The following is a 25,973-nucleotide window of genomic DNA, read 5'->3' as shown; positions in this document are numbered from 1 at the left end:
ACAGGTGTGTGTTTTGCGAAAATTTGCTTTTCATTGCCTATTTAAAGAGGCTTTTAAATAGGTTTAGTTGATATATATTTACACTTTATTTACAACGGATAATATTTACATAATACGAACGGGGATGCTGGTAGAGGAAAAAGTGGCCCGTGCATGATGAGACGCAGACACGCGCGTTGGTGAGTGAGACAACATCAACCATCAACAAACCGAGCCAGACGCCTTTGACTCCCAATTTCTGTTGTGATGCCACCAGCAGAAAATAGACTAATAATTATACAAGCTGGGAAGATACGCCAGCGCCATCGTGTGGACAGCACTACATAGGCGAGATATCTCTCCTTTGTCAATGAAAGGGTTAAATTTCCTCATTGTAAAATATTTTTAGTGACAAAACTAGAGATATTGTACACTATATTGCATTCCAACACCTATTAGAAGATTGGAGAGAGAGAGAGAAGCCCGAAGACTGGCAAAACCTAGGTTATATCAAGGTGAGTTGATAAATGTCCGAAATACGCTTGTTTTCGGAAGTTTCCGTTTATAGAAGTTTCCATTTTGGATTTTTGCGAGGTCGGTGCCCATTTTATATGAATCAATTGACCATCGTGTGAACATGTTTAAAATTTAAAAAAAAAAAAAATTTTCGAAATTTCTGTACAACATTCTTAGTTTTGCTAATAAACGTACCATTTACCGCATAATTCTATTGATCTTTGTTGTAGAGATATTTAATTTTGAAATAAGGGCTAATTCGCTGTTCACCCTGTATGAGAACTATATTTTGCTGCGAAGGAATACACTCTACCTTTCTCTTCACTGCAAAGTTAACCTGAAACAGACTATAGAATCACCAAGTTTCGGTAAATGCTGATAAACACTACACTGACATACGCGATTCCGCGTCATGTCAAAGATGCGAATCCTGATTCGTGGAAATTCTATGACGTGGGAATTTTATACTTCAGCTTAACGAGTGACTAAAAACGTGGCATCATTATCGGCTGTTTGGGTGAATACAAGTACCTAGTTTGAGACAGCTACTAGCAAAGCTGCATTAAGAGTTGATCTTTAAGCGGCGTTGGCTAAGGCGACTGGACCCCTATTGTAGTGGCTATAGCTTTGGCTAAGGCGACTGGACCCCTATTGTAGTGGCTATAGCTTTGGCTAAGGCGACTGGACCCCTATTGTAGTGGCTATAGCTTTGGCTAAGGCGACTGGACCCCTATTGTAGTGGCTATAGCTTTGGCTAGTCGTGTCCTTTCTTGGAACGCATGCGCATCATAAGGATTATTTCGAGCGCTAGCTTACTTTACATAGGAATGTTTGGGTGCAGTGCGCATATGCAACTCAGAAAGAAAACAGGTCAACAGAAAACACGTCCCAGCCTTCGTCAGGCACGGACGCATAATTTTTGCTCAACTTCAGCGACCCGTACTCAGTCAGATTCTGCAAATTTTAAACAATAATTTAATAGCATTTAACAAAAACTTAATGTCTTTTAGCACGCTTAAATTCCGATGGTTTCTCCACGATATTTCGATGGACCCGCAAAACTGGGGATGGCACGAGATCATCCAGCTATCCGAGGAACAAACTGATGTCACAAAACTTGTTGATGCTATCAGACAACTGCTCAAATTCTCAGAGCGGCACTTCTACTTCCAGAGAATGAAAAAGAGTGCTAATCTCCATCGAACCTGCAGAGGCGACGCCATTCTTCGAAACATCTATGATCAACAAAAGCGGAAAATGATAGCATCGCATCCGAGTGTCATCGACATGGTACTTTGGGAAAATTTCCAGGAATTACTAGAGGTTGAATACTGCGGCCTGGCCCATGTAAAATCTCAAATCAGCTACACTGACGCTCTAATCTGCCAAGAGCTTCTGAAAGTGCAGGCGAAAAATTCCGGGAAAAAGACACCGAGAAAAAAGGACAAGGAAAAGCTCCGAGAAAAAACAAGAGAAGACCCACGAACTTTTCAAGAAAGCATCACACCTTCTCAAACGATGCCACCAAGCGACCAATCACAATACGTCTGCATTGACGAGGCCCCGCCTAAACCAGATGCAGGAGTCGGTCCTAGCCTGGAGATGACGGCACAAGTACGAGGAAACCCTGGAAAGCTCCGCCCCCTCACCACCGGTGATCCAAACTGACCAATCGAATAACGAGTGCCCCGAGACCACCTCGATCCCGGATCCGGAGGGAATCCAAGCGTCGGAAATTTTTCCTATTGAAATCCAGAAAGGCGGCGGCTGGTTTCAGCTTCCCCCCTCTATTGAACGGGTTTGACGTGAAACATCTAAAAGACAGCTATAAAATCCTGTTGCAAAATCCAGATGATCACGACGCGGTCCTGGATGTCTGCCGTAACAACATCGATATACTAAATTTCACAAAAAAAGAAAAAGTACAGCCAACTTTGTACTCAGAGGCCTTGATGCGGCCACAAATACACTAGGTATACAGAACGAACTTGAGAAACTGTGATTTAATATACTCAACATTTTCCAGCTAACATCTAAGCGACGTAACTTGGACTCACCGGACTTCGTCGTTTATATGACGTCTCTCTCATCAGCATCGAGCCCTTTAAAAAAAAAGGGCCTAACAACGTTGAGCCTAAAAGGTGTACAAAGTGCCAGCGTTAGTCGCATGTGGCAAACGAATGCAATTTCTCCCAAAGGGGCATCAAATGTGTGAACTCCCACCCAGATACGCCGTGCAGTAATGGAACTGGAAAAGATCCCCGTGTGCGTGAACTGCGGGAAAAGTCATCCATACAGAAAATGTGACGCCTTCAAAGAAGCAGTCAAAAAATTACGAGCTGAAAACAAACGTCCAGCACCCAAGCGCAAATCACAGGCGCCCGAGGTTAATATCCCAACTTTAACCGTGTCCAAATCGACAAAAATTACAGCGACACCACTTTCCTCCCGCGTGCAGTTTGGCAAAAATTCAACTAGAACCAAGATTCACCAAGCACCAGTGACAAAAAAGACAAGTCCAACAGCAATGGTCCAGCGGAAAAAACTAGAAATCCCACTGACATCAGGAAAAACTGATAAAATTCGTCCAAAAACAGCGGCGAAAAAAGTCCAACTCTACAGACTTCAGTGACAAAGTCTACCGACTTGGAGAGAAACTTTGAATTTTCCAAGTGAGCTGATGGCATGGAGGAAAAAGAATACATTCTTTATTATATTATCTTATTATATAAGTTATTCTTTTCTCCATGAACTTCGAAAACGAGACACCATCAGCTCAACTCTACGGACTTCCGACCGTCTACGGACTTGAGGGAAAACAGATTTCTTCGAAACTGATGGCCACAAGCAGCCCGTTGACCGAGAGGGTAGCAGAACCACTGATCTATAAGTAAAATCATATCCACTTAAATAGAAGTACTTAGGGGTGGGGATGGTAGGGGTGGTCGGGGGTCTTCCTTCGCGGACCGCGCCGGCGGGGCCTTCCAAAGCCTCCTAGATGGTACTTCTAGGAGACTTTGGGCCTTCTAACGGTTGTCGGGACGGAGGGAAATCGCACTCGCGTTGCTGTCCTACCGTTAATTGGGGGTTTGGCTGTGCTGCTTGGGGATTGGCGGGATGTTCGTCCGAACCGGGTGTACTGCCTCACACATAAACTTACGAACTCGTCTTTCCCTTCATACGTAGTCCCGGGGCTACAATTTGTAAGCCCGTAGATGGCCTGGGAAAATAAATTTCATTCTGGTCTGGTAGTGCTCATATGCGTAATGAGAACGACTGAGCGCTTGTTTAAAATGCATTTCTAAATCTTTCTTCTAATGTGTGTATATTTTTTAATTTTTCTTTTCTGAATATTAATTTCGTACATTTCCTATAACTAGACTGACACCGGAGTTTGGGCATCCACTCAATATAGGAAATACGTACTTTTTCATCGAGTTGTAGATAATATGGGTAAATCCTCGATATTTGCACGAGTCACATGGTAATTTGTAACTTTTTTCATGTTTCTCATGGAGGGATGCTTTATTTGGATGCATGTTTATATAAATTATGCTGGATAAAGATTCACCATATGAAGAGAACATTGGCTGAAAGTTGCCAGTGGCCCCGTATATACGGGATCATTTCACAGGCGAGGGAGTGGCACGTGGAATTGTTTTTCATTTAAAAATTATTGAAGAGAAGGTCAGCCCTCGCAAAATCTGAGGCTCAAGTAGCCTCAATCCCCAGATTCCGGAGAAACGATGAATATATTAGAGGAAATAGTATTTTCCATATAATTTCTCAAAAATTAATTATTTTTTTTTGTTACTTTGATAAATTATAATACACGTAATTAATATTGAGAAATAAAAATAAAATGTTACTGAAAAGTGAAATGTATTGCAAAATTAGAAATACGCTGAAACAACTTCGAAACAAATTAATCTCTCATGAATGTACTGAAAATCGAAAAATATCAGTCATAGCTATGACTTAAAGTGCTATAATATTTTCACCTATTTCAGTTCAGCGAATGAATACAAGTTTTTTTTCAAGTCAGTGGTGGATACTTATGTTCTTGGCTAAAATTAAATTATAATTTATTCTTAACATTGTTATAAATGCAAAATTTGATAGTACCGTTCACTTTTTGCGGTTTTTCGTAACCATTAATTTTCGAATGCGAAAGAAAGTCTCTGAAAATATTATTTCTAGGGACAATGATTTTTAATCCGTGAGTGACTTAGTTTACTTCGATTTGCGATTCTAAATGGTAAATTTGAGAATTTACCGAAACTTCAGGTAAATTTGAGAATTTACCGAAGTGGCGCTGCTATCCCAGTTGAAAGAACGTCAGTTGAGCGCAACTCCCAAAAACGTGAGGAAAAGAGAAACGCGAGAGCATCGAAACCATTTTCCGTCCGACTGGCGAGCCATTCAGCCATGTAATCTGGATATCGTTTTGTTAGGGGGAAATCACTGTTGTACATTGCGATTACACAACCGAAAAGAAATCCACAAATATTCAATTTCCAGTAAATATTAATATCTTAATTTAGGAAGAAATATAATTTAAATGAATTTGGACCTTTTTTGATGTAAAGCATTTGAAAACGCAGAAAAAATTTGGGTATTGATTGGAAAATGGCAATGTTGATCAATTTAAAATTGTAACTGTTTCAATTACTCTATTTGTACTAGAAATATAAGACATTGTCTTTACTATTAAGGTGAACCAAGATTAGCGAGAGGGAATCGCCCATTAAAAATAATGCCGACCATAAATTTTGTTAACAATATAAAAGAATTTTTCTATTACTCTGTGCATTTGTATTCCAGTTATTCTATTCTTGTATAATCAAGTAAAACTACGTTCACTGCATTTTAATTTCGTCAAATTAGTCAGAACAAAAATAAATTCGCCATTCAAGTTTGTTGGGGGTGGAGCACGCACGAATTAAAATTTTATTCCGCATTTCGTTTCCGAAAGCCAAAGCACATCAATTGCGAATATTATACTACTTAACGAAAAACAATTTGTTCATGTCCTGCTGTATTTTTTGAATAATACTCAATTGACAATGAATATGCTGAAAATTACTATTGCAATAAGCAATGATGACAAATGAGCTACGCGAGTATTCAAAAGGACATTTTTCAATGTTTCTCAAGATAAAAAAAAAAAATTGGTAACATTCCAAGTCAATGGTTTCATTCTCTACTTCCGAGAATTCGTTGTTGCCCAATAACACGAAGCGTTAATATCTGTCATCGTCACATCTACAGCAATAGTATAAAATTTTAATCTACACTCATATCCATAAATTGAGGATAATGCCAGCTCCGGCAAATAAAGGTTCAGAAACAAAACAAACGTTACTTATTCATAAAGCCCATTTATTAAACAAAAGATAAAGAACAAAAACGATGGTGTATGTATGATACCATTCATAAAAAATACGATTTTTGCTCCCTGGAGCAATTGTAAAAAATACCTCCTTTACAAAAACTTACAATGTATTAACCATCATACCAACCATGTAATAGTATGTCTCCCATGCGATGAAATACAGTCCGTACAACGCCTAGGCATACTATCAAATTATCGATCTGATTTTGGGGAAGATCACTCAACTCAGCAACCAATGCTCTCCGAAGTTCCGGAACACATGTAGGAGGTGGTTGACGGGCTGCAACTCGTCGGCCAAGCATGTCCCACACATGCTCCATCGGATTCAAGTCAGGTGAGAATGCTGGACATTCCATACGGGTTATATCCTCAGATTCAAGGCATTCGTTTACGATGTTTGCTCGGTGAGAACGGGCGTTGTCATCCATAAACACAAATTCTGCGCCCATGGCACCCCTAAACAAACGTACATGTTGTTCTAGTTGTTCTAGAATGATGTCCCGATAAATTTGGGCTTTCATGGTTCCGGTTTGAACATGCAGATCTGTTCTGGAACCCAGTATAATTCCACCCCAAACGAGCAATGCTGCACCACCGTAACGGTGTCGTTCAATGTTGTCTTGGTGGTAACGGGTACCTGGCGTTCTCCATATGAAAGCCGACGTGAATCAGACTGCAAGCTAAACCTGGACTCGTCGGAAAACATCACACAAGCCCACTGTGACGATGTCCACATTGCATGTTCTCTACTCCAGGCTAATCGCTGCCGACAGTGAGTTGCCGTGAGCGGAACACATTGGTCTATGTGCTCGCAAGCCTGTCAGATATCTCCCAAACGTCTGTACACGGTTTGCCTTGAACCTGTGATGCCCGTGGCTGCAGATAGCTGACGAGACAGGTCGGATGCTGTGCTCCGTCTGCTTCTTTTGGCAGTTACTGCCAAATACCGGTCTTCATTCGGCGTTGTAACTCGGGGGCGACCTGTACTGTAACGTCTACTGACATTTCCGTTATCTTGGAATCGTTGCCAAAGCTTAGAGATGACACCTTTGGGCAATTCCAATTTCCTCGGATACTTCCATCTGAGTACGCCCACATTCCAGGCGGCCGATAATTCAACCACGTAAAAAATCATCCACATGCGTCCTCTGTGTCATAACTATTCGCTTATGGCACTGAGCGCCTTACAGAACTCTTGTGAACAATTTTACTTCTTTGCCACCATTCCTTGTATACCCCCCTCTTACACTCTCGTCATTGTGACGTATTATCGGCATCATCTGGTGGCTTCCTGAAATTTGCATATCATTCTTGCAGATGTGTGATAATTCTACAGGTGAAATGTTTACTTTAGATTTCGATTTCCGAGTGATTCTGAATTATCCTTTATTTATGGACATGAGTATTATTTCAGCTCAAAATATAAATATTCATCTCTGATTCGAGAAAACCAAATTTTCTTGACTAAAAGGTAAAATTTCATCTTACTTAAAATCACAGCTATGACGAAATATTTATATATATAAACTAACAATTTCATTTTTAACTTCAAGTGTGACACGCGACGTCAATTTATTTTTCAACATTGTTTCAAGAACTATTATATACATAAATTGCTGTATACTTATTACTAATAACTTAATTAAAAAACTAAAAATTGACACAAAAAAGGCATTTATAATTAAACCTTTCAGCGGCAATCCCGAGATATCTCGTCCAACTGGATGCGCTTTATTTTTGTCACCGAGACATTTAGTCTTCTATAAAAACGCAATGAAACTGCTTTTACGATAAAACGCGTTTTCCATCCCCCCCAACCAACCAATCAACTGCCAGTGGGCGGAGTCAGCTCTTGTTCAAAGTTAGATAAGGAGCAATAAAAAGAAACATACGCTCACCTTTGCTCGAAAATGATTTAGTCGAATACTAAATACGTATTTAGAAAGAGATAGATGGCTTTTTCTCAGCTTGAGATAACAAGGAAACGGTTATTTTTCCGGATATTGTGCCGAGGCGAGAAGTCATCACGTCTCCGCCGGGACTCGAACACAGGTCCTCTTGCGTACCGGGCAAGAGGGCCTGGGAAATTGTCTTAAGTTAAGAGGGGGGTACTAATGCCTCTACTTCAGCGCCTCACGCCACAGGGCGTGAAATAAGGAAGGCTGCGCCATGTCTCCAGTGGTAGCATGCTTTGCCCGGTATGCAAGAGGGCCTGGGTTCGAGTCCCGGCGGAGACGCGACGACTTTTCTTTCCGAGTTCACCTCAGCATAATATCCGGAAAATAACTACTAAATACGTAATTCGCTAACAAAATAGTGCTAGCTGAAGAATTAATGAATAATTTCAATTATACAGAGGCGGTTTTTTTACAGCCCAAATACATCAAGAAAACCGACAGACATAGAACAAGTATTATCATCGAGTATGCATGCACTGCAATATTTATAGGTGGTGGGGCTATATCCAAGGGTAGCAAGTTCGGGGTTTGGCGACATATCCGCACAACCAAGTTCCCCCTTCTTTTTTTTCTTTTTTTTTTATTCCATTCTCCGTAGAAGTTGTATACGTTCTCTATCCATGTCACATCATTAAACTTCAACGTTTTCATCACCAGAATGTCGAATGTGTTTGTGTTGTGGAAAATAATTTCACTCCAATATTTCAACCATAAATTTTGCGAGAAAAGTAGTAAATTAATGATTATTGTAATTCGGTAAACACTATCTGTAAATTTGTGTTATCACTTTCACCCGCAATTATCCATAATTCCTAATTGAAGTCGGTAAATTTGACAAATATAAAAAAAATTTTCAATTCTATTCATTTTACCAGTTTATTAGTCTGCGATTTGTCCATCAAACCGTATTTCAGCATTTGTCCGTATTTCGCCATAAAAATGAAAGTGTTGAAAGATTTTCTTCACACATGATTACAGTCGAACCCCGATTTAACGAATCGGTGAAGTCCGACATTTTTATTCGTTAAATCGACTAAAATCGTTATATCGTGGATTAACACAGGTATAAGCAGAAAAGGATTAATCCATTGTACATCGACTCTCGTGGGAAAAATTTTTCAGCTTACGAACGGACTTCAGGAACGAAGTTAGTTCGTAAACCGAGGGTGGACTTGCGTCCAAAGTCGACAAATATTATGGGACTATACGTCCCATATTTCCTAGGACATTCCGTATTTTCACGTAAAATTGGTCATGATTTTTTTTTTTTTAAAAAACCGTCCCGTCATTCCACGTATTTTCAATGAAGCCTTGAAATCAAGAATTAGAATAGTTTTTCAACTCAAATTATATTACGATATATTTATAGTTGTAACTAAGAATATCAATCTCTCATATTTGTCATGTTCAACGTTTTATTTCGCGAAATTAATTTTAATTCACCGCAATTTGCAGTAGTGCCTCCTTTCCCGTTGAAAAAAAAAAAGACATCGAAAAGACAACACTACTGGAAAACGCCAGCTATCCAACTTAAATCCTTTATTTGTGGATGTAGAAACCAAGGTTTCTAGAATATAATCTAGAAACGCTACTCCCTAGAAACAGTGGCGTTTTTCTTTCTCACCCAGTGGTGGTGGGGTGATATTAGTGCTATCTCGCGGCGATGATGAATATATAATATAAATATATACATATAACATTTACTCCTTCGCGACAATAATTTAAACAACGTTGATTTTATAACCAAGTTGTGTTTTTTTTTCAAAAAAATCAAATACAAGTGGTCCAAATACAATTTTTTTTCCTTCAGAAAAATCATATTTGTTCATTAGCCAAAATTTTTCACTTGTTACATTTTATATTCTTGGTTACATTCTGATAATATATCTTTAAATGGTACAACATGGTATAGGTGGTTTTTTTTCCCCAGGGGGTCTTAAAAGTGCTCTCTTTCTCTCTGAATATGTATATTTTTTTTCACATGTAAAGCAACTTAGTTATTTAAAGTTATGTATAGAAGCCAAAAATTCTCATTCTTACCACGTTTTCTAACCTTTGGCTACATTCTGATGCTCTATCTGTAGAAAATTCATGAATAAAGATTGCATTACACATGTTGATGTAATGGTACGTTATCTCTCAGGGTTTGTTTTTGTGTTTTTCCTTCACGAAGTAGCAGCAACAGTAGTGACACCATCATGCTAGAAGCAGGTGGTCTTATAATCCAATAAAGACACCAGCTGCTGCTCCTCGAGAACAAAGACCAGTGTAATAGTAATTACCTTACCTCATAGACATTTTCTTTCCCATAAGTAGTAGCACATCTCTGGGTGATGTACACTGTCTTAATATTCACATTTTTTTTTACATACTTTCACCATTATGCCCAGTTAATCAAGGTTCTACTACTACTACTACACCACACACACACACACACACATATATATACATATATATATATATATATATAAAAATTGCCCCATGGTTTTTACGTGTGTGTTTATTGGTCTGTCTTACAACTATATATACTATTTATGATAAATATTGATTGAGCAAACAAATACGTTTCTTGTCTAAATACTGTCAGTGAATTTGTATAATTCATACTCACTTCCATATTATTGCAGTAGAATTCTATTATCAGTTTCATTTATCCTAAAAATTCACGCTGACATTACCTCCTGCAAAGAATTACCATTTACACTAATGGAGACATGAAGGAAGGCAGGGTCATGTCTCCAGTGGTGTAGATGGTAGCATGCTTGCCCGGTATGCAAGAGGGACTGGGTTCGAGTCCCGGCGGAGACGTGATGACTTCTTTCCGAGTTCACCTCAGCAAAATATCCGGAAAATAACTGTTTCGTCGATATCTCGGGCTGAGAAAAAAAAGCCATCTATCTCACTCTAATTCCAATAAATATAATTTTTTTAAATTAGTTTGTTGTGTTTAGATTTACAGATATTCGGCCGAGCCGAATACCGAATAGCAGTCAAATATTTGACCCACATCTCTACTTTTCAATTACACTTTTATAGTCATCCTAAAACTTTGAGTCTGCCTTGAATTTTTCTGTAAGTTTCAGAAAATGGCATTTCCATAAATATTGCGGAAGAACATTTTCTTTTTTTCCTATGGTAGAAAACTATTTCCTATCTGTCATCCCTCAAAACGACCGAAGATTCAAACAGTTCTCTCTAATAACGCTTCCTGGTCTTTCCCTTCTTTTTCTTTTATGCCAATAGAGTCCAATCCCAAAACGATCGTAAAGTTGTTAAATCATCAGTAGCCCTCGTGCTAACACAAACACACAGAGCGCGTTCTTTACATTCTTTATGGAGGACCCTTGTAAACACCAATCGAGAACACAGGGTGTTCGTGGCCGAGACAACTGCTGATTCTTTTTATTTCACTAGTCAAAATCTCATACGACATCTGTGCCGATGAGCATCCCATTTTCATCACTTGCTTCCACCCCCACCAATTCTTGAGACCCCCCAAGTCAGAGTTCCATAAACATCTGGGAGCCGGGTGGTAGTTTCTCAGCACTAGTGTGTGTCAGGAGTTTCCACTACTTCCAGTGTTATAAACTTGGTGGGGTCGGCTGTGTTGTATAAGGCCAGCAGCACTCCTTGTCAGTGCCATCATCTCTCGTTTATCATCCCCAAAAGTTTGGAGGTTCAAATTGGCTTAACCTATCACTGGGAGATACAATTTTTTAGATATATCTTCGCGAATTACGGAAATTTGGCTGCCTCGGGTCAATTAAGCATTTCGCAATGCAGCTTTCACTTCCGTTCTTAGCTACTGCATAAACCGTTCGTAAAAATAACGTCTGATCCTGTTACACGCAGTTATACTCTGGGACACTTCCGACACCCTTTTCTCGAACATATTGGATTATCTGTATCAGCTCGCGGGGAGGAAGGTTGTGGCTCCACCGATTTGAAACACGGTTTCATGATGTTTCTTTGGCAAATTTAGCAATTCGGTCTTTTGCTTTTTACACCGAGATAAACGTTGTCGAGTAAAACATAAATAACGTCTCGTACGTTCAGGAAAGTCCTTTTTCTTTTTAACATTCATTTCTTTGCATCTAAATTTGTCGCGGTTATCTTTTTTGCAAAAAATGCAAATTGTATCGTCAGCTGCCAAAGCTGATTACATTCGATTTGAAACGATTGTTCTCTATACATCGCGTTTCGTTTTCGTGCACATCTTGTCGTTGAACAAATTCGCGACAGATTGTGACGTTCAGGGACTCAAAGCTTCGTATAGGAGTTTAACATTCAAAAAATTTCCTCAACGCTCCGACATTCGTTAAATTTGTCACTGGATTGATAGCAAGAAGCTTATTCATATGGGAACTAATTACACACACGTCTTGCCTACCGAATCTATCTCGCAAAATTTCTGACCGGGAGAAGTTTAACCAGGCCTTCTACTCACAAAAATGAATAAAACTGGGCCGTTACGAAGTAAAAGAGTCGTCCAGCGGGTGCTAGAACTCCCAGTTCCAGGGCCGCAACTAGATGCTTGGTCACCCGGAGCAAGTGTGCATTTTGGCGCCCCCTTGTAATGTTGAAGGTAATATTTGAGAATGAAATTTGGACACCCTCTGCTCCAGCGCCCGGGACCCGCCTGCTCCCCAGTTGAGATCGCAATATTGCACAAACGGGGCTATAAACAGAGCCCAAGTTGAGGCAAAATATGCCATAACTGGCTTTTATCTATTTTCAAACTATTGGTAAAAATGCTTTTTTTGGAATTTTTGCGCCATAAATGTGTGCCTATTTTAACATAGTTTTAAGTTCATTAGTGAACTTCAGAGGTCATAATCTGTAAAACTTGGATACTTTGAGAACTTCAAAAGAAAAACTTTCAAATTTTCCAACTCTCAGTATTAATAACCATCAGAAAGCGCTCTTCCTCCCCCCCCCAGCTCCATTTAAATGCAAATAAGTGATCTGAGAAATTGGTGTTGGGTGATGCCATGTACTGAACCAAAACTTTGTGACCAAAAAAATTTGAAAAATTGAATCAAAAACGTTTATTTGACCTGATGGCGTTAGACAAATGATTGTTTCATATGAACGCAGTCAGTGTTAGAACAGCAGAGGAAAATTAGAAATTCTTGTTTCTCTACATGCTTCACCCGTCTCGCTCAGCCATTGGATTGCGTTGTTTGTGTATAGCTGACCGGTGACTGTCCCAAGAGGTCATGAATTGAAGTCATGGCTCACAGAAGCAGACAGTGTTCTGGGGAGCGTTTTGTACCATAAAGTGCACTGCACACAACCATGGCTATTAAACATGCACATATTTAGTATTCGATTAAATTTACCCGAGTCGCAACCAGGGGTGTGACAGATGCGGGCCACATAGGACTCCCAAATACGTGATAATAAACAAAAAAATTTTTTTTTTACAAAAATGGAACAGGATAGCCATGTTTCAAATATAAAAATAACGATTGTTCCAAATAATACAGCAAATAAACGAAAATTATTCGCAACTCGGAGGAGCCCCACGAATCATTTTCTCTAACGGCTCCGCGTCTGGTGGTCCTTGAATTGGCCCGATCCTGAGGGTTTACTAACATTTTATTTAGGGCTTGAAATCAATTTCACTTGGATATGCAGTTATTATAACCTTCCAATTTCGACCATTTTTAGTGCCTAAACTTCCGGGTTCTACTCATAAAATACTTCTCACCCAGTGGCGGTGGGATATTAGTGCCATCTCGTGGTGACGAATATAAATATATACATAACATTTAATACGCGTCATTAGTGATTTTTCCAGTGATTTCAGCAATAGTTGGCAATTTTGCTTACCTTCGCCAATTAATGCCAAAAATGATACCAATATATGTTCTTTATTTCCCCATATATTTATAATCAGTTTTTATTTTTCTCGAAAAAATATGGTCAGTCTTATTGCGTCACTTTAGAAATACAGTACCTGCATGGTATACGATCCAAATCAAGAGAGATCCGAGATGAGAGTTGTACTCTGTGACCAGTCACGTGATCACTTATTTTTTTGTTCGAGTTGGCAACATTGCCAGTTGGTTTATGTACGGCAATTTAAAACGCGATGGCGGTAAATGAAACTTGTTTACAAAATTGCCCAACAAATTTCGAGCAGTTGGTCGATTGGGAAATAGAAATTAATAGAGTACATCAAAACACTGGATACATCAGAGTCACGAATGACGTTGACGACGACGGTCCACCGTCAGACTTCAAGATTTTGAGTGACTACGTATCCACTTGCGTTGAGTTATGGGAAGAACCGTTTCTCGGATGCGACTGCGATGGGAACTGCTCGACGGTGTCGTCCACTTGCTGCCCGGCCCTGGCAGATCCGAACCGCAAAGAGCCGAATTACATCGACGGAAGGCTGAACGTCCTGCCGGGTCAGCCCATATTTGAATGCAACAGGAAATGTCAGTGCGGCATCGATTGCCCCAATCGTGTGGTCCAAAAGGGAGTCGAGACTCAGTTCGAAATCTTCAAGACCGACGACGGCCGCGGTTGGGGTCTCAAAACACTGACGGCGATCAGCAAAGGCCAATTCGTCATCGAGTACCTTGGCGAAATCATCTCAAACGAAGAAGCAGAGAGGAGAGAGAAGAACAACAAGGATGACGGCACTACTTACATGTTCGACCTGAACTTTGATGGAAGTGACTCGGCATCATCTTACGTCGTGGATGGTACAAAATTAGGGAATCCCGCAAGATTTATAAATCACTCGTGCTCTCCGAACCTTGAAGTGTTCGCTGTGTACGTGAATCTCATGGACAGTCGATTTCCTAGGCTGGCATTTTTCGCTTCCAGGCCTATAGAGGAGGACGAGGAACTGACTTTCGACTACAAAATGAACAGTAGAATCGGTTATGGAAGCAGGAAGAAGAAATCCGTCCGAATCAGATGCCTTTGTGGAGCAAAGGATTGCAAGAAATTTTTAAACTGAGAAAAAGTTGTTGTTTTTTTTTTAATTTAATGTGACGTATAATCAGCATGTCGAATTTTTTTTAAATTTGAACTTTTAGAAAGATTTACATATACATACTTATACAAATGAGTGCTCAAATTGTAACACTATTTGAGGTGTATAATTTCAGTAAACAAAAAATGCATAATAGTATTTGTGGGCAAGAACAAATAAATTTAAGTTAAATCAACTAGGAGAAAAATGCTTCAGTTTTATCACATTGAAATAATGCCACAATACACTCAATTATTCAAAATAAAACCCATTTTATTTTGAGCTTCAGATATCTCCAATGCTAACATATACCCTGAAATAACTAGATTTTCACCTGCAATGAGAGTTTAAGAGCTTTGTACAACTAAATGTGTCAAGTTACAATTCATAAACGAAAACTATCTGAAGTTACAGCATTATGTCCTGAAAGTCAAAAGAAGCATTATTTTAGACTTGTTTCTTTGGGTAAAAACATTTAACCCCTAAAAAATTGTTCACCTGTTAGATTTTTTTTCTATTTGTCCAGCCCTGGTACTTTATATTAAAAAGAGATTCAACATATACAATAAACTTTTATACAATTCCAATGTTAAGCAAGATTTCCTCACAATTTAACCAGGGATATAAATGAACAAAATTGTAATTTGTGTAGTATGTGTTTTTATAATACATATTCAGAGAATACAAGATATACATTAATTACTAAAGCTATAAAAATAATAAAATCTATAAAAAATCAATTGATGGCGGTCATTTGATATTTACATATAGTATTTTGGATACATGTTTACGTATTTCATATAATTAGAACAAACCTCAGTATGACATCCCTAGGAATCAAATAAAAATGATTTCATAAGTGACGGACTTGAAAACATGTAAAATTTCTGATTTACACTAGAAGAGCTCTAATTGTTTATGGTTTTTTCCACCCTAGTGAAAAATTCACCCTGCTTGGCGCCAAGAAGCGCCGCCGGCCATTAAAAAGGGCCCCTGTCCCGGACTGAAAATATCAACTGTTTTCACAACTGTTTCACTTGGCAGGATTAAAGCCCTAGCAGAGAAGGCAGTACAATCCAGTTGAAGCAAGCACAGCGAAAATAAACGTTTCCGAGATGCCACAGTTGGCGACTTTCTGAAGGGTCTAAACTACATGCCACCCAAAAATGTCCCTTTTTTCAAAAGTCATGATGGCCAAAAATAAGTGATATGGTTAGCCCATGTATTAGAATAGTCAATGAGGCTTTTTGGATCACGTGATATTTCCCTCTTTTTGAGGGACATACAAGGTTATCAATATGGCGACTTCCTGTGCGACTCATGAAACTAATCTAAATTAAAGAAACATAGAAATGAATAGTTTTTCTTTTTTATGGGAGCTATATATACCTCAAAAGTGGGTCTGGCTCATTATTTTGTGTTTCATTTTCTGGGCTTCGTATCTCTAAGCGAACTCAATATTTCGAAAATCAAAAATCCGATTCAATTTTTTAAAATTGATGTGGTGGAAAACCTCACTTAATTTCCGAATTTCTACGCTGAAATCGGCAATTTTAACATTGATCTCTATGGGGGGATCCTAGTGTTTGTCCCTCAGTGATGCTGATGATGATTGACGTCTATTCGAAAAGCCTCAAATGGGAAAAAGGTAAGTAGCCGTTTTTCGTGAAAATAACCGCCGACTATCTCTAACTGAAAAAATACACTGCTCAAAACAATTAGGGAGCAAGCAAAAAAGTGAAGAAAACCGTGCGAGACAGCCACGTATTGGCATACAATGGATAGTACACGCGTATCAATGCGCATTACAGAAAAAAGACGTAAAAAAATTTGGAATTAAGCTTTAATTCTTTGAAAATATGGAAAAAACATGAAAAGATGATTTAGGGCAACAATTTGGTTACATGTAAACGATAAATAAAAGTACTGTTTAGACATGATGCATGAGTTTTAATAGGGCGTGTGGTCTCCTCGAACAGCTAAGACTGCTGCACACCTGTTTGCCATGGATGCGTTGATGGCCATGCGCATGTTAAATATAATGAAATTCTACTACCTACTTTGCAAAGGCAGTAATTCAAAGTCTTCGTAGTCCCGCTAATAGCAAGAATGCTGACACAGTCAGCTTTTGGTTTACGAACGTCTCGGTTTGCGTTAAATTCGGTTTACCAACAACAAAAATTGATTCGGTTTACGAACACGCAAGCAGGAAAATATTTGACTAAATTCGAAATGATAATGGAGAAATTGAAGTGCCTACGACCGCATTTCGATTTTTTCAAATGCATTCCTCCGAATTCGACTCCTTTTATCCAGCTCATAGATCAGCTTGTCATTTCAAATTTTGGGACGGTTTTCATCAAAGAAATTTTTGAAACACGTTTTGCAATAACCTCTGATACATATATAATTACTACTATCTGATTTCTAGAAACATCATTTTAATGTCCCACATTACTCATAGAACTTATTGATGAAGTTTGGCAGCAAGTGACTTATAAAACCATGAATTTGGTTTGGAACGCATTGTAGCCAGATTACTTTGGCAGAAATTTCGAGAGCTTTGACATTGAGATTAATATGTGAAATTAATCAGACAAGACATGGGTACAGCTCTGCCCATGTATAGCATATATGCCCGTTTTCTCGTAAAGTCTGGATTTTCTCTGGAAAAAAGTGTTTTTAATGTCAGTATGATTATATTCCGATTCAATAGGTTTCGAGTTATTCACTTGAGCGTGAAAAAGTGTAAAAATTGACACTGTAGGAATCTTCGGGGTCTTAGAAACGAATGAATCTATTTTTACATTAATTCCTATGGGCAAATGTGTTTCGGTTTGCCAACCTACCTCAGGAACGAATTAACTTCGTAAACCAAGAGTCGACTGTATTATGTACCTACAACGCCGTTACTACTCACAGAGGGAAGTACTATTAAAGAAGGAAATATGGAGAGCCTACAGAAATATTAGCTTCTAATTAAGTACTTTATTACTTCGCTTCAAAATGAAACCTGAAGGAAAAATGTATCGTTAGTTTTGTTCATTTTTGCGAACAAATGCAAAATCTCCAATTTAGAAAATTTTATTTTTGCGAAATTTCGAAATTTTATGCGCAAAATTTACGTATATCACATCATCAGACAGCTGTGAGCAGGGATTTTTGATGGTTCTCAAATTCATAAATTTCTTAAAGATTCGAAATTTTCAGCGTTTTTGACGGATAATAATCAATATCCGTTCAATCCGGTCAATCTTCAGTTTGATCATGTTTCGTATCGGTTGTTGAGAATTTTTTGAATGATTACAAAGCAGAGAACGATGAAAGAATTGCAGTAAAATACGATTAATTTGTAATTTGAATTTAAAAATTTTCAAACGTTTGAAAAATAGGCTGTTAATATATGAGCACAAAGGCGCATTTTCTTCTTAGTTACTTGGTCCAATTTCACAGACAATCTGAGTCATTTTAATGACAAGAGAGGTGGTTTCATCAAGATATGAAAGTAATGGAACAGAAGTATCAAGGCAAGCTCGAGCCTCACGTATGATGGCTGATTACTCTACCGAAGCCTCCTATGAAAGACATTCAAAACCCATAACAGAAAATCATGCAAGTACTTCTCCTTGAATTAATTTAATATCATTTTGTGTTCATTTTAGTGGACAAAATGCAACATTATAGAGCATATCATTACTGCATTGATCTATTCTGATATCCTAAATATATTCCCTTATTTTCATTCCATATATTATACGATGTATAAATGTATACACGATATGTATAATGTATATTATACATATATTGTTTTACTTTTATTCTAAACATAAATGTACCACAAATTTCGTGTGACGTGCATTGCCTGCATATTGAAATCTGATAATTGAGTGGAGTGTTTTTAAAGATGTGCATTTATTGATTTACAAATACGCATTATTTTATTATCAAGGACGGGCTTAAGCATTTTGTGGCCCTCGAAAACGGAGTTTCCTAATCCCTGAGTAACCATGAACACCCTGGAGCACGCCAGGTTTACATAGGCAGAATGAACATCAAACTACTATTTCATGTGTGGTCACAGAGAAAAAAATTATTCGACAATAAATTTAAACGATATTGCCCGCTGCTTCCAGACATTTAAAGGTTGGAGAGCTGTCGGGGAAATTGAACCGATTACCTACCCAGGACCTCAACTTCATACTCTTTCGGCCGGGCAAGTATGCATTATGTATGCCTTGTGTAATTTTTTAAATTTTAAAAGAAGAATTTAGCAACCCATCGTCCGGAGCACTAGATCCACCTCCATCCTTTACTTGACTTGGAGGAAGGGATTTTGTGAAAACCCTAGGCAAGAGGAATAGGGTTCGATGTCTGAATTTTAAAGGTTTTAGACAAAATTTTAAGCTACAGCGAAACCTCGATAAAACGACTCTGCAGACCAAGAAAAAATGTCGTTGTAGATTATGTAGGGATTATATATCGTTATGTCGAGAGGTAACAGTTTAACATTAGGGTATAGGCATTTTCAAACAAGGCTTGAAAAAATATCGTTGTAGAGTAATTTACCGTTATATTGAGTATCGTTGTAGTGAGGTTTAAATGCATTCGCTTTGTTGAAAACGAAGTTTTTAAATTAAAATGCAATCAAAGTATTTTCTTTCATCACGTTTTTGAGGCCCCTAACATTTTACGCCCCGGTTGCGGCCAACCTTCACACTTGCCCAAGTCCGGCCCTAAGTATCATCAGTATTGACTTATCTTGCAATTTATGTATTGATTACTTTTCATGATTAAATTTATTCATTCCATTGATTCAAGCTTTCTAGTGATGTAAACTCCGCTCGCAGATTTAAATGCGATTTGTGTGCTGCTTATGCAGTGCTACTGAAATTTAGTTTTCACTTTATGTTAAAAATTACAGCGTTTGAAAAAAAATAATGCCAGATTCACACACAGAATCAGCACTCAAAATTACCCTGAAATCACTAAAAAGTTTTTTTCAATGAAATTAGTGTTGAGCAGTCTACGTGTCAAAGCACTCGAAATTTCTGCCTGAAAAGCAATCTGGTTATAATGCGTCCCAAACGGAATTCATGGTTCTGTAAGTTTAGAGCCACCCTTAGAGGTGGGCGGCAGATGCGGTTGCACCGGGCCCCGCACTCACGGTAACTTATTGGAGGCTTCCATCAATTCTTAAATTATTTCTTGCATTAATTCCGAATTTTCATCAATTCTAGAATTTTTTCTTCCGTTCATTCTAAAAAAAATCAATTCTGTTATTATTTTTCTAATTAATTCTGAATTTTCATTGGTGTTGGATCCATTTCTTACAGTTATTGTTAATTCCTCAATTCTGAAATTTTCATCAGTTTCTGGAATATTGTTTCCTCTCATCACTTTAAAACTACCTTTAACTACTGAATTATCATTAATTTGTTTTATTTACATTTTATTGCGCATTTATAATTTTTTGTTAGAATATTTCTCAGCATTCCTGCATATTCTGAAATAATAGCTGATGATCCCCCCCCCCCCAACAAAATATATAAAATCGGGGCTAATGGTGTCCTAAACATTTTTGATGCCTCGAAATTTTTGAGATGGCCCCGTGTCTAATAACGGCGCCCCTGTGGAAGTCACTTTTTGCCAAGCTTCATGAATAAAAATTATGAGGAATGTAGTGTATTAAATTATGTTTGCAGAAGTCAGCGATTGTTAATTCTGAGGCAGAGATTATTGCAAAACACCTCAAAAGTCCTTTGATTTAAACCTTCTCAAAGTTTTAAAATTACTTTTTTATCCATGGGCTGGCTAAGAGTCGTATTTGGAGGTACGGACGGCAAACGACGTTTCTCAGAAGAAAACAAGGCGACAATTGACTCTAATCATCCTCCCAGCTCTCAGTCAATTTATTCTTCTTCATAGTACAATCTCCCATGGGGTCGGCAGCCGACATATATTGATTCTTCTTCAAACTTTCCAAGAACTTATTTCCCCCCCCCCCCCCATTAAACACATTTAGAAAATGTAGCTCGAAAAATCGCCAGAATCATTCGACAATAAGTGTTAAATTATTGGTAAACATAAAATGTCCGATTTTGACCCGATCGCGACCAGAGAACGTACCTTAAAATTCGCCAGAATTACTCGCCAGTAACGTTTGATTATTGGTAAACATAAAATGTCCGCATATGTCCCGATTTCCGACATGTCCGCATATGTCTCGTCCGCTTTTAACCCCTAATCAGTATAGATTAATTGATACGGGTATTGTGTTAATGACATTAATTAAAAACTGAAAAATCATTCAATGTAAATGTTATTAAAACCGCTTTAAACCAAAAAAACCTTGTTTTTCAAAAAAGCAAAGAATATACATTTTTTTTAGAAATACTGTCGAAATTCTTTCGTTACTGGTATTCCATCACTGAGCAGATGCAAGAAAATAGAAATTAAAAATACCTAAATAAAAAATGTGGAATTTATCTGCATATGCGGGAATATTATTTTTGTAAATAAATATGCACCAAGAAATAGAAAATATGAATTTTAAAAACATCTTTGTGTTCATGGTGCTTTTTTTTATAATGCATATTTACTCATTTTTAGTGCATATATCATATAGTGGGATTTTTTACATTTTCAGGATATTTTAGTGCATATTTTGGTTTTTTAAGTGCATATTTGTATGCATTAAGTGCATATATTGTATTTTTAGTGCATATAATCCGGGCTCTAATTATGAGGAAACAAGTCTTTGAATAATGCCCTGTGAATTGCATTTTTCGATCATAGTTTCTTCAAAATAATTCACGATTTGAAGCAATTCCTCATTTTGGACATAATAGTCCGCATTGACAAGTTCTTCGAAAATGGAACCCACTTTATTTTCAGGAACGAAAGCCAGTGCATTTAACAGGGACGTAACAAGGATTTTTGCCGCCAGGGGCAAACAATTTTGCACAGAGTAATAATACTCTGTGCAAAATTATAATATAATATAATAATAATACTTTATATCTTAAGTCTATGCAATTTCGCCACCCACACAACTTTAAAATTCAATAGTTTTATAACGGTGTTTTGTTCCCATCTAAAATTGCCGCTCCCTACATTTTGTCCCCTCTAGTTCCGATCTTCGCATTTAGCATCCGTAACTGAACCGAAAACTCTCTAAGTCTTCTGAATACTTTAGTAAACCTAACTTTTGAACCTTTCTCTACTAGAGATAGAGGAGCGAACTGTGATATCCTCTCAAACGTCTCAATGGGTCTTCCAATGCTTCCGAAATAATGCTGGGAAAGAAAACACAAACATGGAAGGAAAATGGAAGTATGGTCACCCCTCGAAAAATTAAAATTTTGTTTAGGGCTCGCCGCATCTCCATAATTGACAAAAATACAATAAAAATATCATTTTAGTGCCCGCTTTGAAGTGGTTATCAGCCTGCTGAATGTGAATGTTTACCGACCGGCGTGCTTGCACGTATATTTACGTGTGAAGTTGGCTACTTCAAAACGGTTCTGGCAGTATTTTTGCGGCCAAAATTATCTTCCTCCAAACGATCCTGAACGTAATGTTACGGCGCTGAATTTTCGCACGTCTTAAATGGTAAGGAACGTGAATATACTGTATTGCTCCCCCGTGAAGAATCAGTAAGCTGGCTTAACATACGCCTCTCAATTTTTAATAATTTTTGATTTTAATAAGAACTCAAAATTTTTCTTTAAGAAATTGATTGCGATACACCCTTTAAGCCATATATGGCAAACCCTTGACCCGCATACCAAATGTGGCCCTGAAGATTATCTGATGTGGCTTGCCGCCCCCCCCCAAAACCTAATTTTGTAAAAATGAACTTAGCGGCACATTTTCAGATCACTGAAGTAGACCTCAAAGATCACTTAAGTAGCTCGCAAGTTACAGAACACAAACGATCCGTGTCACATTTAGAGATCCCTTGAGTGACATGTGTCACAGTTTTAGAGCACTTAAGCGGTCCCCAGTGCGGTTCTACATCACTCAAGTTACCCGCGGAACATTCCCAGATTACTTAAGTGATCCGTGGTATAATTACGGATCACTTGAGTGATACGTGGCACAGTTCGAGAGCCTTTAAGCGGCCCTGAAACATTTTCAGAGCACTTGAAGGATCTGTGAAACATTTAGACATCATTAAAGTGGCTCTGTAGGGGACTTATCAATAGGTAGAATTTTAGTTCAGGTGCCCAATAACTATCGAAAGGTTTTTCCCGTTTTTGGCGTACCGAATAAGATGCCATTAAGAATATTTCATATCTTCATAAAGGGTGGTTGATGACAAGCACCATCCAAACCCCCCCCCCCTTGTCATCAAAAGTCAGCAAATTGGAAAACCCCTCCCTCCATCGATGCTGACGTAATACTTGAATGACCCCTAAGGCAAAAACTACATATAAAATCGTGGGGAACATGTACAGCGAAGAATCGACGTTGCGATGCATTGGTTACACGACGAATTGACACCGACAAATTTGTACCGTTACGAATTGACCAACTACGGATATAAACTCACAACATTGTTCACATTAAGCTGACCGTATTTCCTCGGGAAATCAGGAGTCTATCAAAAATGATGCCAAGGTCAGCAGAGTCGCCAAATATTGCTAAAATCACTGACAAACCGAAAATGGGGAGAAAAAGCCCCACTGCAAATTGTAGTGGATTAAAATTAATTCCATGAAATAAAACTTACCAAATATGCATGATAAATTATAATTACAACTATAATATTCAAGTTGAAAAATGAATTAAATCCCCGATTTCAATAAAGGAAAATGCAAGCAGTCTTGCATAGTAGTTATAAGCGAAAAATAGAGGCATTTTCACAAAAAAAATCAGATGGCTTTTCACCAATGAGGCTTTTCGAATAGACGTCATAATCATCATCACTCCTGAGGGATATACACTGGATGATCTATATGGGGATCAATGTTAAAATTGCTGATTTTAGACTAGAAATGCAGAAATTTAGTGGGGTTTTCTGCCACGTCAATAATTTTAAAAATTGAATTTAATCTTTGGTTTTCGAAATATTGAGCTTGCTTAGAGATACGAAGCCTAGAAAATTAAATGTAAAATAATGAGCCAAACCAACTTTTGAGGTGGATATTCATGCAACAACATTGATTTATAATTTTTATTTACATCTTCTCAAGCGGGAAAATGAGAAGTAATGTCTCCGTTATTGTCTTATATTATCCAATTGCATCAATCCATATAGTTTAGGATGTTTTTAAATTAATTATGGGCCCATATAAATTACATCGAAGAAATTCCGCAGCTTTAATCAAGCATTTTTTGAAGGAAAAATAGGAAGATCGATAACTTGAAGTTAAAAAAAATTCGAAATTTCTAGCTCCAATTAAAAAGAAAAAACGATTCATTCCTGTGTTTAATTTAGATTTGTTTGTTTCATGAATCGCACAGGAAGTCGCCATATTGGTTAGCTGGTATGTCCCTTAAAAACAAAAGGGAAATATCACGTGATCCAAAAAGCCTCATGCCAAAATCTGCAACGCATATCAGTGCTACTGCAAAACAACCTGGAAGAATTTTAAGAAAGGTGTGAAGAAACACTATTATGGGAATTTTTACTGTAGAACATTTCCAGTCAGTCGGGGGCCACGTTGCAGAATACAAAACATTCTGCTTTGGGACCTCATTACGTTGAAATACAGGACGTATGGTCATCATACTTCTTCAAAAGGCAGAGTACAAAAGGCAGAGTAAAACCAAATGATTAAAATCAAAATTGTTCGTCCATAATAAAACGAAATAAAAATTTGAAAATGAATATAAAATGTTCTATCATCTTCAAAAATTCTCACTTCGTTTTTTTCCCAAATCTTCACAAAAGCCAGCTTTTCAAGACAGATCCACGTCAACATTGAATAATTTTAGTGGTTAGAACTATATTCGTGTCTTAGTTTTCTGTGAATAATGGACCGAATTTGTCGTAGAATATCTGTAAGAGACATCTCCTTAAATTTAAATATCGTAGGAATGGAGATGATAGTGAAGTCGAGCAGAACCCGTCGCTATTATTGCGAGTGTTGCTTTGAAAATGAAATGTGGAACGAACATCTGATGCAGCATCTGGTCAGTTACACCCACAAACTGAATTATCTGGAACTGACCTATCCCAGTGTGGTACATCGCGCCAAACAACGTTTGGACAGGCGAGAATTCAAGATCTTCATACAAGACTTGAGTAAAGCAGTTGGAAAAAGGATGACTGACTGATTAACATCCTGATGTATTCGCACATGTACACTATGAGGAATGAAATTTCAATTAAAATTCATTTCATTCAGCAAGTATTTGTTTATCAAATTGTGATTATCTATTGTGATTCTTATCATAATTCACACAAAGAATTACTATGCATGCTTACTCATACATGAGATTCAAACTAGTGTATGTTAAATTTGTACATTAAGATATAGCTGTGCAGTATTGTCAGAGCCGGGGTGTTGTTTGAGTCAAGGGTAAAAGGCTTATATCCCTGGAGGGACAGAGCCTGGGTCGTGACTGGTCTGTCAGGGTGTTTGAGTACAGCACCCATGTTAATTTATACCATGGGCCTGAGCACCCATTGAATTGATTCAGAAATCAAAAAATTTTCCTAAGTAAAGATCAAGACGAGCACACACAAGTTCCAAACACTTCAGATGCCCCTGTTGCTGCATACGGAGTAAACCAGGGCTTAACATATTACATAAGATCTAGGGTGCCAGAGCAATTTTTAAAAGTCAAATTTTTTCCACGGAAAATGGGTACAAATTATGTTTCTTTCGACTTTTGCAGGACAATGACCACCTTTGGTATTGAGAGATACAGTGATATTCCAATATACAAATTCCAAATATTTTGTGTTGCTCCCAGATTCCAATTTAATATATAGGTGCAAATACTATTTTTATAGTCGATATGGTGACCTGGGATTTGACAAGAACTGAAGTAAACATGATTAATATTGTGGGGAAGGAAGAAATTATTACATAGGGCTAGGATTTTTATGTCTTAGAAACACACCAATTACGGATTGTTTAAAAACCTGAAACTTTAACCAATCCGTAATGACATTTCT

At 37.8% G+C, this 25,973-nt stretch overlaps 1 protein-coding gene and 1 pseudogene across 2 annotated transcripts in view; one reads left to right on the top strand and one right to left on the bottom strand.

Annotated features, from left to right (window-relative positions):
• The window catches only part of LOC149072996 (uncharacterized), a 174,888-nt gene that overhangs the window by 135,950 nt on the left and 12,965 nt on the right, over positions 1-25,973 (bottom strand). The gene's annotated exons all lie outside the window — the stretch shown is intronic.
• On the top strand, positions 13,946-14,827 carry LOC149072997 (histone-lysine N-methyltransferase SUV39H2 pseudogene; annotated as a pseudogene).

The sequence above is a fragment of the Pholcus phalangioides genome, unplaced genomic scaffold, assembly GCF_987345545.1.
Source record: "Pholcus phalangioides strain wild (caught in Gottingen) unplaced genomic scaffold, Ppha-v1.0 ptg000017l_1, whole genome shotgun sequence".
In the NCBI taxonomy this organism is placed as follows: Eukaryota; Metazoa; Arthropoda; class Arachnida; order Araneae; family Pholcidae; genus Pholcus; species Pholcus phalangioides.
This window is presented reverse-complemented; position numbering and strand designations above follow the sequence as displayed.